The following is an 18,178-nucleotide window of genomic DNA, read 5'->3' on the forward strand; positions in this document are numbered from 1 at the left end:
AAGTCTTTAGAAACATTATGGTATGGCCAGAAATTCATTTTTGTTTCATTTTGATGCTTTCCGCAACTTGTTTGAATAATTAAATAATTAAATAGTTATAACTTAAGGTGTACTAAAGAGGAAATATTGAAAAGGCAACTAAGGCATAATTATTTAATAAAAAAGTGTTTTTAAGTTGTGCCTTAAGGTGGATGCCTAGGCACAAGGAGGACTTTGCTCACATGAAAGATTATTATTTATTTTAAAAAACGAGCTTTTGGAGGGAAAAGAGGAAAGCATTATTTTATTTCCTCCAATATGTTATAAAAGAGGTTGCGAGCTCATTGTTGAGGTTAGACTTGTTATGATATTTGCTTCTACATATGAGAGAACTTGTGTTCGTATCCGACTTTCTCTAGGACAAAAAACTTCTTGAAAATACTAGTTTTGAGGACGAACCCTATCCCCAATTGTTTAGAATGATTTCATTTAGAAATTGTTTGTGCGCTTGCAAGTGACAAATATTCAAGTATATTGTCGAAGATGAAGATTTTTGTTGTACTTTGATTTATTGGGTTTGATAAGTCTATTAATGCCTCGATTGAGTGATCTTGTAGGAGTTCGACTTGAAGTTTGAAGGAGCTTATTGTTGGTCATCTACTCCCTTGTCCATACACTTTAGGGAATGGAAGGGACGTACCATATGCCTGCCATACCACTCATGGGGTTATTTTTTTTTTTAAATTATGCCGGGTAAACTTTTTAACATGGCTGGTGATGCTGGCACGACACGCCCTCCAACTCCACATGAAACGCTTTTGACCTGGAGCTATGAACCGGTGAGGCCACAAACGGGGGATCTCATTCCCACACTTCACTTGTTCAAATCCACGAGCACAACGGCCTAGCGAAGGCACAAGGCCTTGCAAGAACAATGTCCCAGCAAGGATTTGAACCTTGGTAGCCGCTTCACCAACGAAGTGTTTTAACTGTGACACTACATGTCCGAAGACCACTCATGGAGTTATTGTTGTTTATCTTTTTGATTAAATTATGATTTGTTGAGTTTATGTTGTTATTTTTGGTGATAGTGCAGATTGTATCAGATTGGATGAGTGTGGAGTTCCTTGAGGAGGTTGTAATGTATGTTGGGCCATACCTATGAAGGAGGTGTGAGGAATAAATATGTGGCCACTGCCCTTTTGTTGTTGTTTTGGGTGTGTTGAAAAATATTCTAAGTGTCAAGTGAAATTTCTCTCTTGTATTTCAAAATTGGTCAAACCTTTTGCCTATGGTGGACTTTGGCATATGTTATACCATTCTTTGATCATACTTGGCGGACTTCACTTAGTGTTATGCTATGTTCAACCTCCCCTTGGCGGACTTCATGTGTTATTACACCATTTCCAACCCCTTCTTGGTGGAGTTTACTATGTGTTAGGACAATGCCTTCATGAGGCGTGGCAGAGTTTGCGTGTTGTCATGCCATTGCATTAATAAGGCATGGCACACTTCATACACTAGCAAGTCATGTTTACTTTTCCCTTGGCAAACTTTGGCACTTGTTAAGTCATTGTTGTCTTTACCTTGGCGGACTTTGCATTTGTCAAGACAATTTTCTAACTTGGAGGGACGGAGTTGATGCATTAGCAAGTCATGTCTTGCTTTGTGTTGGGTGGAGTTTGCACCTTGTCATGTCATTTCTTCTTGGCCTTGGCAGACTTTACTTGGCTGCAAGTCATTTTTCATCATGTGTAGGGCGGACTTCATGTGTTATCACGCCACTTTCTTGGAAAAGTTGTGAAAAAGTTGCTCCCGGATTGGTCCTAAAGTGCCAAAAATGAAAAAGCAAAAAGCAAAAAGTAGAATCCCACAAAAATAGGAAGTTGTCAGAATTGACCCTAAGCAGTTGCGTTTTTCGTCCTTTGGCCTACCTTAGCACTTCTGTGATGTTAAATGTTCTTTTGATCACAATTGGTCCAATTGGCTTGAGGAATTTGGAAAACTCTCTGAAAAACCCAACTCTAGGCTTGCGAAGATTGGCAACTAAAAAGTAAAAACCCTAAAAAGCAGAAAATTGGGGGGTCCCCATTTACAATGCGACGATGTGTGGAAAAAGGTCACAACAGATAGGTACTCTTGTATGAAGTTACAATATAGATTTAAGTGGTATCAGTCACAATGTATTGAACAACAAGCTTTGATTTGTGCCTCTCATGATGCAATTTCTTTAAGCGTCCATTGTTTAAATTATATGCATGTGATGAGTATCATTTCCATACATTTTTATGTGGTTTTGCATCAAATATAAATCTTCAAACTCACACAACAAACAAGAAACTTGACAACCAGACAATTCATGCAAAGTGTTTGATGAAATGTCAAGCTCAACAAACTGAAATTTTGAAGGCAAAATTAGAATGGATCATTACATTTTGCTAGAGTGGGAAATGGCACAGTTGGAAGTTGTAGGGAAAGAGCATGAAGTAGGAGGAGAACAGAGAGCCAAAGGTGAGATGGAGTGTAAAGTCCATGTTATTGACTCGATAGAGATAGTATAGGTGGACCCGAGTGGCAATACCACACTAGAGATTGCTACAGGTTCTTAGCCGGTCAAGGAAAAGGCCGATGCACCAAATGAAGGGTATGTAGAGGGCTCAAGCTGTTGAATATCCGAGCAATTGAGAGGGGGAGGTGAATTAATTAACAATTAAAATCTTCTTTAAAACTTTATTCATAGATCTGGAACAACTAGCAGAAATAATCAAGACAAAAAAAAACATGAAATCATGAATCATACACAAAGAAAACCAAAATTTACCCGAAAAACTGAAGAAAAGAAAAACCACAGAGAATGCTAATTCTCAATATAAAAACACCGGTTAAGGTTATTTTTACAAAGGATGGCTCACTGCCAAGAATGCTCGCTGCAAGAGGGCTCACTGCCCAGAAAGGCTCACTGCTGGAGGGCTCATTGCCGAAGAAAGAAAGATAGAAAAGAAAATCCACCACTGAAACATAGTCTACACTGCTAGAACTATTTTTGGTAACTATCCACAACACACTTCACAACAAAAACTGGATTCTTTCAATCTCGCATATCTTCAGCACAATTAGCCATTCACAAAAATGCCACACAAACTCATCCAGATCATACACATACATATAATGTCTTCGAAAAAACATAATCTTCCAAGTCGGCCAAGACAAAGATCTAAAATAGGTCAATACTAAACATTTCGGTGGTGGGAAGGAATGAGAAGTAGACCACATCACAACGTTCCTCATCGAACATATCAACACGTTGCATATATTACCAATGCCGGACCCAAAACAAAAATGCCGTTACACACCCTCAACTTCCGAATCAACACCTTGACTTCCGGATTAAGTCAGACCCGAAAATAGCATTGAGTAACATCATCAACACATCTTCTGAGAAGCCAAATCTTCCGGGAAATCACCAAACGACCATCAACATCACATACATACCAATCTTCTACTGTTGCTCAATATACCACATCCAGACCTAACTGGACCACAGGATTTGACATCAACGACAATATATAACATAATGCTAAGAATCTCCCCCTTTGTCATTGATGGCAACATCCATCAAGACAATAAGAATATCAACACACATCATACTCTCTCTCTCTCTCCCTTTGAGAACAATGACAAAGGCAGGCCAAACTCCCCATATGAAACTCACTCCTACCCCCCTAAGAGGAAGCACTCAAGCATTAGTCCAGAAAAGAATATGCAAGTCACTCTCTAGACCAATGCACATCCAAATGCACATTAGTTCAAATTGGAAAGGGGTAATACCCCTAACTTCTGTCGGAGATACTCAAAAATATCTTTACATAATGCCTTAGTGAATATATCTACAATCTTTTCCTTTGTAGGTACATATTCAAGTCTTCATTATCCAACACTTTCTCCCTCAAGAAGTGGTACCGAATAGATATATGCTTTGTTCTGGAATGTTGTACCAGATTCTTTGAAATATTTATTGCACTGGTATTGTCACACATAATTGAGATAGGGTCATCGAACTTGTAAAGTTATTTCAATTTTAATTAAAGAACAAGTTATGAACTATGAATGCTATATATGGATATGAGGAATTATGTCAATGTCTAATAAATCTGATTTTTTTTTATCTGCAGGTCTGAAGGAGAGAGATCATTTAATATTTTCTATGTCTTCTCCAAATGAATTCAATTGCAATATATATTATTTAGGTAACCGGTCAATTGGTGTATTGACTGGTCATACCTTTTAGGCATGACCGATCAATGCACCCATTGATCGGTGCCTTTACAATTATACCATTAACACAATGCTGATTATTGGTTCAAAAACCCCCGATAGCATATTGTAATATCATAATATAATGACTGATCAATTTAATGAATCGGTTCATACAAACACCGATGATTCAAATTGCACGATGAATATATTCCAACCGGTGCATTTGTTAACCAATGTTAATGCCAAATGAAGCGGTGTATTCATTAAACCCGATAACAAATATGCTCGATATAATTAAGCCCGATAACAGATGTGAATCGGTGCCAATGTTTATGCATCCGATGGCAAGTATGTATCGGCTAATCTAACCCGATAACTTATAGCATTTAATATAAGTCAGACATGAAGCATGTAGATAAATAACAGAACAAGGAAGGTTAGGAAGATCTTATCTTGCATAAACTATCATGCATTAACACTCCCTCTTAGCTTTGGAAGATAAGGCAACCTGCATCACATTTCCTTTTCATAACTAAGATAATGTCAGTCAGCAAAAATCATTTATACATGAGAAGTACCATCAAGACATATGATACAAAATAGAAGAACATCACTTGAGCATGTGACATAAAGTATTTTTTTTTTATTTAAATAAGAGAATCATCACCTGATCATGTGAGAAATCACCAAAACATGTGATCTTGTAAGATTCATCAAGATATCACCTAACACATGATATCAGTATTGCCTAACACGCAATACTTAAGGATAAGTCTATGAGAAAGGTTAGTTTCTCATCATATCCAAGTTGTGATAAGTGCAATAACATTTATAAATGTTTATCACAACATAGTCATGGCACATCCATGGCTTAATAGAGATCCAACATGATCAATGGTTGAGATATCACCTACACGTGATATCAGTATTGCCTAACACGCAATACAAGGATAACCATATGAGAAGTGCTTAAGTTCTCATCATATCCAAGTTGTGATAATTGAATAACATTTGTACAAATGTTGTATCACAACATAGTCATGGCACATCCATGACTTACCAGTGATCCAACATGATTACTGGTTTGACTATCATAAGATCGTCACCTTATGATGTCTACATACAACTGTTCAGTATCTGAGAGATCGTCACCTCTTAGATATGAACACAGGTGGCAAGAAGCCAAGAGATAGTCCAAACATGACAAAGAAGTTTACACCTTAAACATCTTAAATATATGTAAGTATAGATTACAAAGCAGATTACCTTTCTATCATACCTAAACCCTTTCTGAAGTGATCAACCTTCACTCTGGAAAGTGGTTTGGTCAGAATATCTGCAGTCTGATCTCCTGTACACACATATTTTAACTTTATCACATTCCTGTCAACCATATCTCGTACATAGTGATATGGAATCTCAATATGTTTGGACCTGTCATGAAATAATGGATTTACAGAGAGTTTTATACAGCTTTGATTATCACATTGAATGACTATAGGTTTCATAGGTTCTCCAAATAATCCCACGAGCAATTTCCTTAGCCATACTGCTTCTCGGGCAGCCATTGAAGCTGCAATATATTCAGGCTCTGTGGAACTCTGAGCTACTGAAGATTGTTTTCTGCTGATCCAGGATATCATGGCTGACCCTAAATTGAAGCAGCACCCTGAAGTGCTCTTTCTGTCAGTCACACTGCCAGCCCAATCTGAATCTGTAAATCCATGTAGATCTATGTCAACCTTTTCATATTTAAGACCAAGCTTTAGGGTACCTTGTAGATATCTCATTATATGCTTTAGTGCAACCAGGTGTATCTCCTTAGGTTCACACATGAACTGACTTAAGGCATTAACAGCATAGCAGATATCTGGCCTTGTATTTACTAGATACATCAGGGACCCAATCATCTGCCTGTATTGAGTGGGGTTAGTAGGTCTTGATTCTGCTGCTGCTTCTTTAAGTTTATGGAAGTTGGTTTCCACAGGAGAGGTCATGGGTCTGTAGTTTAGCATTCCAAATCTTGTCAATATGTCCAAGGTGTACTTCCCTTGGTTCAGTACAATATTATCATAATTCTGCCATACTTCCAATCCTAGGAAGTAATGAAGAAGCCCCAAGTCTTTCATATCAAATTCTGTGGATAGATCTTTCTTGCATTGATCTATTAGATGATCATCTCCTGTAATTAATAAGTCATCAACATATAAAATTAATATTAACATATCACCTTTATTTCTTTTGAGGTAGAGATTAGGATCTGCATCATTCTTAGAGAAACCCAGCTTTGAGAGATAGGTGTCAATTCTTTCATACCAAACTCTGGGAGCCTGTTTGAGCCCATAAAGAGCTTTCTTGAGTCTACACACATGAGACTTTGCATCATGAATTTCAAACCCTTCAGGTTGCTCTAAGTAGACTTCTTCCACGATCTCGCCATTTAGGAATGCTGTCTTAACATCCATCTGATGTACCTTCCACCCCTTTGCTGCTGCAATGGCTAGGACAACTCTTACTGATGTGTACCTGGCAAAAAGTGCAAATGTTTCTTCCTAATATATTCCTTCCTTCTGTGAGAACCCTCTAGCTACAAATCTGGCCTTGTGTTTTTCAATACTGCCATCTGCAGCATGCTTGATTTTAAACAACCATTTAGAAGACACGACAGACTTCTTGGTTGGCCTAGGAACAATCTCCCAAACATCATTCTTCATAATGGACTGATATTCTTCAGTCATGGCATCTATCCATACTTGATGTTTGAGTGCATCTGAAACATTGTTAGGTTCAGCTTTAGAGAGATCATTCATAAGTGCAACATAGTTGATGAATTTATTAGGCCTCTTGCTTTCCCTGAAGGTTCCTGAAGGAGCAACGAACTTTTGAGCTTCTGCTATAGTTTTGGTGGCCCATAGTGGTCTTTTATTGCGATTATCTATAGGTGGGTCTTGTGTTTCACTTATAGTTTCCTCAAGATACTCCCTCTGAAGCTCAGGAGTAGGTTCTTCTTCTAGGTTAGGAGTAGGATTATGAATTTCAGGTTCTATTGTATTTTGGGCCCTTTTGAAGGCTAAATCTTCTTCGAAGATTACATCCCTACTGAGTTCAATATTTCTCTGCCCTTGTACATAGATTCTGTAGGCTTTAGAAGTTTCACTGTATCCTACAAATATTCCCCTTTTTCCAGAGGGTTCTAGTTTTAGTCTTTTCTCTTTAGGTACATGAATATAGACCGGACACCCAAATATCCTAAGATGGCTGATATCTGGTTTTGTCTTGGTAAAGACTTCCTCAAGAGTTTTATCTTCAAGGTGTGAATGAGGACATCTATTTTGTATGTACACAGCAGTGTTAGTTGCTTCTGCCCAAAGGTTCAAGTTTAGATTTTGATCTAGTATCATGGCTTTGGCGGCTTCTACTATGGTCCTATTTTTCCTTTCAGCTACTCCATTTTGTTGTGGATTATAAGGTATTGTCAACTCCCTCTTAATCCCATAATTTCTACAAAAGTCTTTAAATAGTCCTGATGTGTATTCCCCCCCATTGTCAGTTCTTAAGGTTTTAATTTTGTTTTCAGAGAGATTTTCTGTTAATGTTTTAAACTCTTTGAACCTACTTAGGATCTCTTCTGATTCTTTACATTTCAGAAAGTAGATCCACGTCTTTCTAGAGTAGTCATCAACAAAAATTACATAGTACAAAAATCCCCCTACCGAGGGTACGGACATAGGTCCACATACATCAGAATGAATTAACTCCAAAACTTTGCTAGTTTTCCTAGTACTATTCTGAAATGCATTTTTGGTATTTTTACCTAAGGCACACCCTTTGCATGCCTCTGAATGATATTGCTTCAACTTAGGTAGACCTGTGACAAGGTTTCCCATGGTTGACAAAGCTCTATAATTCAGATGGCCTAATCTCCTGTGCCATACTTCGTTTGCATTAGTTGCTTCATGGATCAATGCTAGATTGGGCGCTGTACATAGCTCATACAAATAGCTTTGTCTTCGACCAATGACCTTAGCGTCTTTGATGGAGGATCTCTTTGGCCAAGCCAACACCTTGTTTTCCATGAAGGTCACTCTGTATCCTTGATTTTCTAGTGCTGATATGGAGATTAGATTTCTTTTGATGCCTGGAACATATAGTACTTCTTCAAGTCGTAGTGACATGCCTGTCTTCAGTTTGATGGTGCAGGTTCCAATTCCTCTGACTGGATGTGAAGAATCGTCTCCGATGGTTACTTCCTCATCATCTTTCTCTATCATGGAGTCTAGTATTTCTCTAAAGCCGGTGATGTGTCTGGATGAACCACTGTCGATCACCCATGAGTTAGATTTGTTTGAAGTATGGCTTGTAAGTGCTGAGTAGAGGACATAGTTCTCGGAGTCATTTTCTTTTCTAGATTTCCTCACTTTTGCAAATGTGGCTTGCTTCCCTTTCTCCGGATAGTTTGCAACATAGTGTCCGAATTTGTCACACCTATAACATTGAACATGTGATAGGTCTTTCTTAGAAGTGTTCTTGCCTTGTTTAGCTTTTCTTTTCCTGAATTGCTTCTTTTTGTACTTCTTATTGATGTTTGTATTTAGGACTTGCAAGTCTTCGTCTATATTCTTTTGTTTTATTCCTACCTTGTTCAATCGGGATTCTTCTTGTAGACAGTCATCTCTTAGTCTTTCAAACTTAGGATATTTGGACCTTGCACTGATGCCTTGGACGAATGTGCTCCATCCACTAGGCAACCCATCTAAAGCAATGAGTGTTAGTTCTTTGCCTCGGATCTCGTAGTCTAGAGTTGCAAGTTCATCTTTTAGAACTGATATCCGCATGAAGTAGGCATTGATTGTTTCCCCTTTGTTCATGGTGATATGATTTATTTCTCGTTTTAGTGCTAGAGTACGACTTGCATTTGATATCTCAAATGTCCTTTCAAGTGCCTTGAACATTTTATAAGCCGTCTCCTGCTTTCTAATGATGGGCATTATATTATTTCTTACCCCATCCACTATTATTTTAATAGCCTTATCATTTCCCTCGATCCATGTGGATTTCTCGGTTTCATCTTCTGGTTGTGCACTTTCAGTTTGGACATATGAATCAACTTTGTTTTCTCTTAAAATCATTTTGATTCTTAACTTCCAAGCTGAAAAATCTTCGCTACCTCCGAGTCTATCTTCGAATCTGATAGCATTGGCCATTATGGAAATGTGATGTAGTTTGTAACTTAGTCCTTGAATTTTATCAAAATTGAATAGCCTTAGGTTCGATTACCTTGGCTCTGATACCATGTAAAGTTATTTCAATTTTAATTAAAGAACAAGTTATGAACTATGAATGCTATATATGGATATGAGGAATTATGTCAATGTCTAATAAATTTGATTTTTTTTTATCTGCAGGTCTGAAGGAGAGAGATCATTTAATATTTTCTATGTCTTCTCCAAATGAATTCAATTGGCATATATATTATTTAGGTAACCGGTCAATTGGTGTATTGACCGGTCATGCCTTTTAGGCATGACCGATCAATGCACCCATTGATCGGTGCCTTTACAATTATACCATTAACACAATGCTGATTATCGGTTCAAAAACCCCCGATAGCATATTGTAATATCATAATATAATGACTGATCAATTTAATGAATCGGTTCATACAAACACCGATGATTCAAAGTGCACAATGAATATATTCCAACCGGTGCATTTGTTAACCAATGTTAATGCCAAATGAAGCGGTGTATTCATTAAACCCGATAACAAATATGCTCGATATAATTAAGCCGGATAACAGATGTGAATCGGTGCCAATGTTTATGCATCCGATAGCAAGTATGTATCGGCTAATCTAACCCGATAACTTATAGCATTTAATATAAGTCAGACATGAATCATGTAGATAAATAACAAAACAAGGAAGGTTAGGAAGATCTTATCTTGCATAAGCTATCATGCATTAACAGAACTTTACACCAATGTCCTTCAAAGTCTGCTTCATCCATAAAATCTGTGTGCAACATGAAGATGCTGCAATGTATTCTGCTTTAACTGTAGATAGAGACATAGAGTTTTACTTCTTACTCGACCAAGCAACTAACCGAGAGCTAAGAAAGAATGTTCCTCCACTTGTACTTTTCTTGTCATCAACACTTTTGGCCCTATCTTCATCTATATAAGCTATAAGGGTAAAATTTGAGTTCCTAAGATACCACAAACCAAACTCTTTCATGCCTTTCACATATCTGAAGATTCTTTTTACTACCACATGTGATTCTTTTGGTTCTTACTGAAATCTAGTTGCCAAACAAACTACATACATGATATCTGGTCTGGTGACGGTTAGATATAACAGTCCTCCAATCATTGACCCGTACTGGCTTGCATCTACCTTAGGAGATTTATCATCTTAGTTAACTTGCATCTAGTGGTCATATGTGCACACACCGGTTTGGAGTTCTCCAAACCAAACTTTTTTAACAACTCTTTGATGTACTTAGACTGAGAAATGAAAATTCCTTTATCATTTTGATTAACTTGCAAACCAAGGAAGAAATTTAACTTACCAATCATGGACATCTTAAACTCCTTCTGTATCTCATTAGCAAATCTTCTGCGCATACCTTCATTTCCTCCAAGGATTATATCATCAACATACACTACAACAACTAAGATTTTTCTTGAATTAGTCATGAAATATAAATTGTTGTCAGCCGAACCTTTCTGAAATCCTTGATCAATCAATACTTGTCTAACCTTTCATACCAAGCTCTAGGGGCTTGTTTCAGTCCGTACAAAGCCTTCTTCAATCTGCAAACAATGTTTGGATTATCTTTCAACCTGAAACCTTTCGGTTGTTCAATATAGACTTCTTTCAATTCTCCATTCAAGAATCCTGATTTCACATCCATCTGATAAACCTTGAAGTCCTTAAATGTTGCAAATGCCAAGAACATCCCGATTGCCTCCATCCGAGCAACTAGGGCATAAGTTTCATCAAAATCAATGGCTTCAATCTAAGTATAACCTTTGCAAACCAACCTTGCTTTGTTTCTTACAATCTTTCCATCCTCATCCAGTTTGTTCTAGAATACCCACTTAGTTCCAATTACATCCTCGCCTTCAGTTTGTTAACTAATTCCCATGTCTAATTTTCTCAATTTGATCCAGCTCTTCTTTCATTGCCTTCATCCAATTCTGATAATTACAAGCTTCTTCTACGTCTTTGGCCCAATTTCAGATAGTAAACACAACAAGACTTGTTCTTGAGTTGCTTTGCTTCTTGTGATGATACCTTTACTCTTATCTCCAATAATCTGATATTCTGAATGATTCTTTTGAACATATCTTGGGGTTTTGGATGTAGATGCCAGAGCATCTTGATTTTTCTTTTCTTGACTTCTGATTTCCTTTTCCTTTTTCCTTCCATCGGACTCATCAGATTCATATCCTGCCAATATCTCCAAGTCTTTTGAATTACATTCAACTTTCACATTTGCACTTTCAATCATCTTATTCAACCTCTTGTTGTAACACCGGTATGCCTTGCTCTTTGTTGAATAGCCTAAGAATATGCCTTCATCTGATCAGTTGTCGACCTTTCCAAGATTATCCTCATCTCTCTGGATATAGCACTTGCTTACAAATACTTTGAAATATTTTACTATCGGAGTTCTACCATGCGAAAGTTCATAGGATGTCTTCCTATATTTCTTCTGGTATAGAATTCTGTTAAGAGTGTACGCTGCTGTGTGAATTGCCTCTCTCTAATAGACTTCTAGTAATTTTGTTCCTTCTTCATAGTTCTAGCTGCCTCTTGTATAGTTCGGTTCATTCTTTCTACACCATTTTGTTGCAATATTCGGGGGGCAAATAACTGTTTTCGAATGCCATGTTTCTCACAAAAATTGTTAAACTCATCAGAAATAAATTCTCCTCCTCTATCAGACCTTTAACACTTGATTTTCCTATCAACTTCATTCTCAACTTTTGCCTTGAATATCTTAAATTTCTCTAATACCTCAGACTTATCTCTTAAAAATGCAACCCAAGTCATTCTAGAATAATCATAAATCAATAACATGAAATACGTGTCACCTTGCAAGCTCCTTGGTTTGGTCAGACCACATAGATCTGTGTGTACCAAATCCAGTTATCCGATGGACGAGTACTCTTTTCCTCTGAATATGCTCTTTGTTTGCTTTCCTACTTGACATTCCTTGCAGATGTTGTTATCCGGTTTGGTCAATCTCTGTAAATCTCTCATTGCACTCCTTGAACTGATTTGTACAAGGTTATCAAAGTTAATATGACACATCCAATGGCATAGCCAGTTGTCATCAAGTTGAGATAGCAAACAGTGCCTTGTAGCTCCTTCCAGCTGATACATATTTCCATTTGTCCTTCCAGCCACAATAACCGTTTCTGATGCAGAGCATCCACCAAACTCAACCAATTAGGGAGATCTTTCTCCCAACTCACCCATCCAAATAGATGACAACACCCCTCCAGTCTACAAGGTACTCACAAGGCCACTAGTTTCTCAATCTGCCCCAATACCCCAAAGACACACTCTTACTTCTCAACCTCCATCCAATCATGGAAACATGCCCAAATAGGACTCACCAACATGTTTAGATGCTATACCAAGTACTTCAACACCCAAACACCATAGATCTCCTTAATAGCCAACAATACTAGGCCTTTCCCACTTAGGACTCCCAAACTCCATTAGTATTCAAACCCCAACATGTAATAGTTTCCCACCAAAGTCATATCCTCCTTGACACACCTTCAAATACTTCCAACATGCCTAGACAAGGCTCTCTCTCTACCCTCCCAACTACCCTACAAGGTCATTACCATCTCACTGTTTTAGGACAGCCAAAACATGCTGTAGGACAGTCATCATTGAATGGACCATTCTTTGCTCACAACCCTTCAAATGCAATAAATGATGATGGGAATCCACCCTACTACACCTCTGACATCCAAACCAACCCCAAATCCACTCCTAAACATGTAGAGTGCAGTGATTCAAGGCACTGTCAAAACTGGGACAGTCAATGTGATTTTGTGGACAGTCAAACATCTGTTTGTTTGCAGTGATTCTTTAGGTTATTAGACACTTGGAATATGTTGGAAACCCTCTTACACACCCCTCACTTCCTCCACAAGAACACTCAAGTCCATCAAAGCAAGTACACCACCCAAATCTCCAAGAGATCACTGTATTTTCAGACTGTGGCACTGTCAATCAGCAATTCGACATCAATTTGCATGTGCAAAATTGAGCATGGGACCCTGCAAGAAAAAAACAATAAAGTACATGATATGGCCCTCTATTCCTTATTGGCCTAAGTTCATCCTGGAATGGAGGTTTATTTCATTTTACTAAGTCACTGTCTACCCTAGTAGGGTTTTGACAGTGTTTTACAAAATATTAAGATAACTTTCTCAAAACACAATCAAATTGAACGAGACAAAGACCAAATTAGAGAGGATTCAATCCTCTTTCATCTACGATGAGTCTCTAATACGAATGAATCAGTTCTCACAAAGAAAAGTGACAGGGATCAGACTGTCACGTGGAAAAATACTCAGAAAATGCAGCATACTCAGAACTTTTATTGATTTTCTTCCATGGTACATGCCTTCCAAACTTGTAGTGAACAAAGATAGGCCTTTATAAAGGTTTGTAAGCCTTCCCAACGTCTATAACTACCTTTTGACCCAACATGACTAACAAACACCTAATTACCTTCTCAAACACAAAAAGTTGCTTTTGACAATTTTTGACAATATGAGCAACTTTTGTCTAGAACTTGATCCTAGACCAAACCATGACTCAAAATCACTTAGATAAGTCCAAATAGATCCCAAAAAAACCCTTACATACCATTAAACATCAATTTTGACCCATCGAGACCTATTTCTCACAAAATGACAACTTTTGACAATTTGACAATTTTTGAGCAATATTAACAATATGACCCTAATATGACTTGACCTAACATCCAATGGTCTTGACTCTTAATGACCTTATTTACAACCTTTATCCTTCAAAACACAAAAACGTCATAATTTGCCTCATAGAGGCTTGATGGTGCCTTGGGTGCTCCTGCACCATACAACTCCCCTAGAAGAAAACTCATGTACCATGAGTTAGGACTGATATCCATTTCATGATGCCTTCCAAATGCATGATCATCTACAAGTCTGCTCCATGGGTTCAAGCATTGACAATGTGGATGCCAACTAGGAGTCATGACCTTGTTGGTATGCAAATGAGACTACATTTTTGTGTTCAAATCAGAATGAGGGCTGTCCACTGTCCTCCTGCACTCAAACAAACACTTACCTTGATGAGAAACCTTGTCATTTGTCTTCCTCTCCACTGCAACTTCATGTGCATTGTGTTCTTCATCTCCGTGACCAAGCTGTCCTTGGACATCTGTCAGCAAATTCACTGTCTTATCAGCAACTTGTACCTCTGTACCTGCACTTTCACATGGTTTAATTACCTTATCCTGCACTCAAACAAACACTTACTTTGATGAGAAACCTTGTCATTTGTCTTCCTCTCCACTGCAACTTCATGTGCATTGTGTTCTTCATCTCCGTGACCAAGCTGTCCTTGGACATCTGTCAGCAAATTCACTGTCTTATCAGCAACTTGTACCTCTGTACCTGCACTTTCACATGGTTTAATTACCTTATCCTTCACCAAGGGGCACACTACCATTCCAATCAAAACATTAGCTTTCCAATCATTCACCCACTCATCCTTTACACTTGAATTTGTTTTCAGTTTGTCTGCTACTGTACTCTGATCCTTTTTGTCAACCGGTATAACTTCCTTCTTTCCACACATGATCACCTTAGTCTTTTTACCTGCACCCTCATCATCTTCTAGAAGTGGAAACAATTTATATGTTTGTCCTCCCTCTTCTATAGTATATGTATTTTCTTTCCCATCATACAATGCATGCCTATCATATTGCTAGTGTCTTCCAAGAAGTAAATGACAACAGTCCATGGGTACAATATCACAAAGCACCTTATCTTTATAATCACCAATAGAAAACTCAACAATGGCTTGTTCATTAACCAAAAGAGATTGCTTATCATTCAACCATGACACCCTATATGGTAACTCATGAGGAATCCTTTGTAAATTCAACTTACTAACCATTTCATTTGAAACCATATTTTCAGTAGAACTTGAATCAACTACAACCTTACACACCTTATTCTTGCACTTACATGTGGTTTTGAAGAGAGACTTCCTATACAATGGTTCTTTCTCCTTGGATGTCTGCAATAGTGTTCTTGTTAGCATCAATGTCTCTCCAACCTCTGGTTCACATTCTCTTGGGGAATTAACACTTCCTTCATCCTCTTCTTGCACAAGTTGTACCCTCTTCTCACTTCTTCTGTCACCTCCTGATGATGAACCTTGTCTTTCTGGACGCTTGAATGCTGGATGACCAATTTCATTGCAATTGTAGCATCTTCTTGTGAATGTAGTTGAACTTCTTCCTCCTCCAAATCTTCCTCTTGTGCCTCTAAATCCTCCGTTGAAATCAGTAACTTGCTCCTTACCTTTGCTTGTGTCTCCTTGGTCTTCTTGAGTTTGTCTTGTTCCTCTTTCTCTGTTGGTGTTTCCTCTATCTCTTCCTTGTCTCTCGTCTTCTTTGCAACTTCTCCTCACCCTTCATAGCCAACTTATAGCACTCCTCTACTGTTCTTGGTGTTGTGAGACTAAGTTCATCCTGAATATTGTACCTCAACCCATTGAGATAGCTTGCCACCTTCTCTTCATCATCTTCCTCATGTTTTGCTCTTATGTCCAACTTATGAATTTCCTCAGTGTATGCTTGCACATCCATATCCTTTTGCTTCAGATTTTGGAGCCTCTTGTATAACTGAACATTGTAGTCATTAGGCAAGAACTTTGCTTTCAACTTCTCCACCATCTTGTTCCATGAAGTTATTTTTGGTTTGTCCTTCTTCCACCTATCAACTTGCACACAATCCCACCATAACAAAGCATGACCCTTCAATCTTGATTTGGCCACCTTAACCTTCTGATTTTCTTCCACTTCCTCACACTCAAAGTAATTTTCCAGAGTCCCAATCCAATCAATGAGCTCTTCTGTAAAAACCCGGACTAAATTTGACTGCAGATGATTATATTTCTGTAAAACAACCCCTGTCTAAGTCTGATTGTGACTAACTATTCTGTAAAATATCTGACTAAGTATGATTGCAATTTATTATTCATCTCCAGTTTGAATTAACCATCTGATCACTAAGGGTCTGTGTATATCCTGTGCAGTTTCTAATCACATTTCATGTTTGTATCCAAATTCCACTTTAGAATTCTCTTAATTATCTTTAGAGGTTTATGTCTATTTCATCAGAAAATATTTAATATGGCCAGAGAGTTATTGGCAGATTTTTGAAGAAAAGAAGTCAACAGTGATATTTACATTAACATAATCTGAGTTTCTATTCCTTTGCCCTAACATCCCAAGTATCAACAAACAACATTGTTTATTTATTTGAAAGCGTACATAACAATGCACCTGGTGGTCTTCGTGATACTGTTGATGTTCCTTCACGTGCTGAGGGTGATCGATGTTTCTCTGAATCTCACCGTTAGCACATTTCCTTCTTGGTTTTACTGTGCAATCCTCCGGTGTGTGACTGTTACTGATAACAATTCTGTTACTCCTCGGTAATGCTTAAATCTGGGCCGCATTACGTCTTTTCCTTCGGCCTGTAAGTATATCAACCTTCACATATTTACGGTATATCTTCGATATGCCTTCTTGACGGCGGGGAACCGGATCTTTACCCAATAATGGGCCTCGGAGTAAGACACTTCTAAATGCCAACCTTCTGGTAGAATGCCTCTGTTTAATCACCTTCCATAGCACACTACTGAGTCTTCGTTAGTGCTTCCAGAACCGCACCAGATGACGAAGACTTCTATTACTCATTGCGATCGGAGTTACAACCACGCGGCCTTCTATCGTCCGTGAACAAGCCAGAGATTGTATTACTCCATACCCAATATCGGGTTACACTTCCGCGAGGGCAGGAATAGTTTTTGTGTCACCATCGCAATAGATAGAGGAGTATATACACGCCTCTCCATTGAGCCTCGAGCAGTCCTCTGCACAGCGTGCCTTTCCTATGAAACTCTGCGAATCCTTGCTTCCAATAGGCTAGATAAGCTGGCAAAAGGAATTGATTTTCTTGTCAGATATCTTACTGACTATCAAACTTCACTTCCGTTATTTCCTGTATATTCCGTTCATACCTCTCCGTGAGTGCCATACCTTATTTAAAGAAAAAATAGGTAGTAGGATTCCCGTAGGAAACCCGTAGGAAACCAACTTCCCGCAATAACAAATAATCACACCAAACAATTAATATTTAGCTCTTAATTAAGCTTTATTGCTGTATTGGAAGCATAACAATTAACTATTGTTATAATATATTAGTCAATATGAAAACTAATATAAAATAAGAAGTTAAATTTATTTCATAATTAATACTAATTAGTATTAATTTGACGGAACATCACATCTTCACCATCCAATTTACCACCATACATTGATAGATCTGCCTTGGCTTGTGGTCACTTGCCTTCACTGCCTTCAGGAGCCTAACCATCCTTGCTTCCTCTGGATCCAACTCAACCTCTTGAGGGACTTCATTTTCATTCTCTTCTCCTTCTTGATCACTCTCAACTTCATTGGTTCTTCTTCTCCTATCTCTGGCTTCTAAGGCTGCAACCTTCTCTTTCAGGGCTTTCAATTCCCTAGCAACTGCTGATCCACTTTTTGGAGGCATCTTGCCTTCAACTACTCAAACTCCCTTCTCTCAACTTCAAAGAACCTACTCCCTTGCTCTGATACCACTTTGA

At 38.1% G+C, this 18,178-nt stretch overlaps 1 protein-coding gene across 4 annotated transcripts in view; it reads left to right on the forward strand.

Moving 5' to 3' along the window:
- Positions 1 to 18,178, forward strand: part of LOC131053733 (fatty acid amide hydrolase) — a 237,331-nt gene that overhangs the window by 98,846 nt on the left and 120,307 nt on the right. The window lies entirely within an intron of this gene.

The sequence above is a fragment of the Cryptomeria japonica genome, chromosome 6, assembly GCF_030272615.1.
Source record: "Cryptomeria japonica chromosome 6, Sugi_1.0, whole genome shotgun sequence".
In the NCBI taxonomy this organism is placed as follows: domain Eukaryota; kingdom Viridiplantae; phylum Streptophyta; class Pinopsida; order Cupressales; family Cupressaceae; genus Cryptomeria; species Cryptomeria japonica.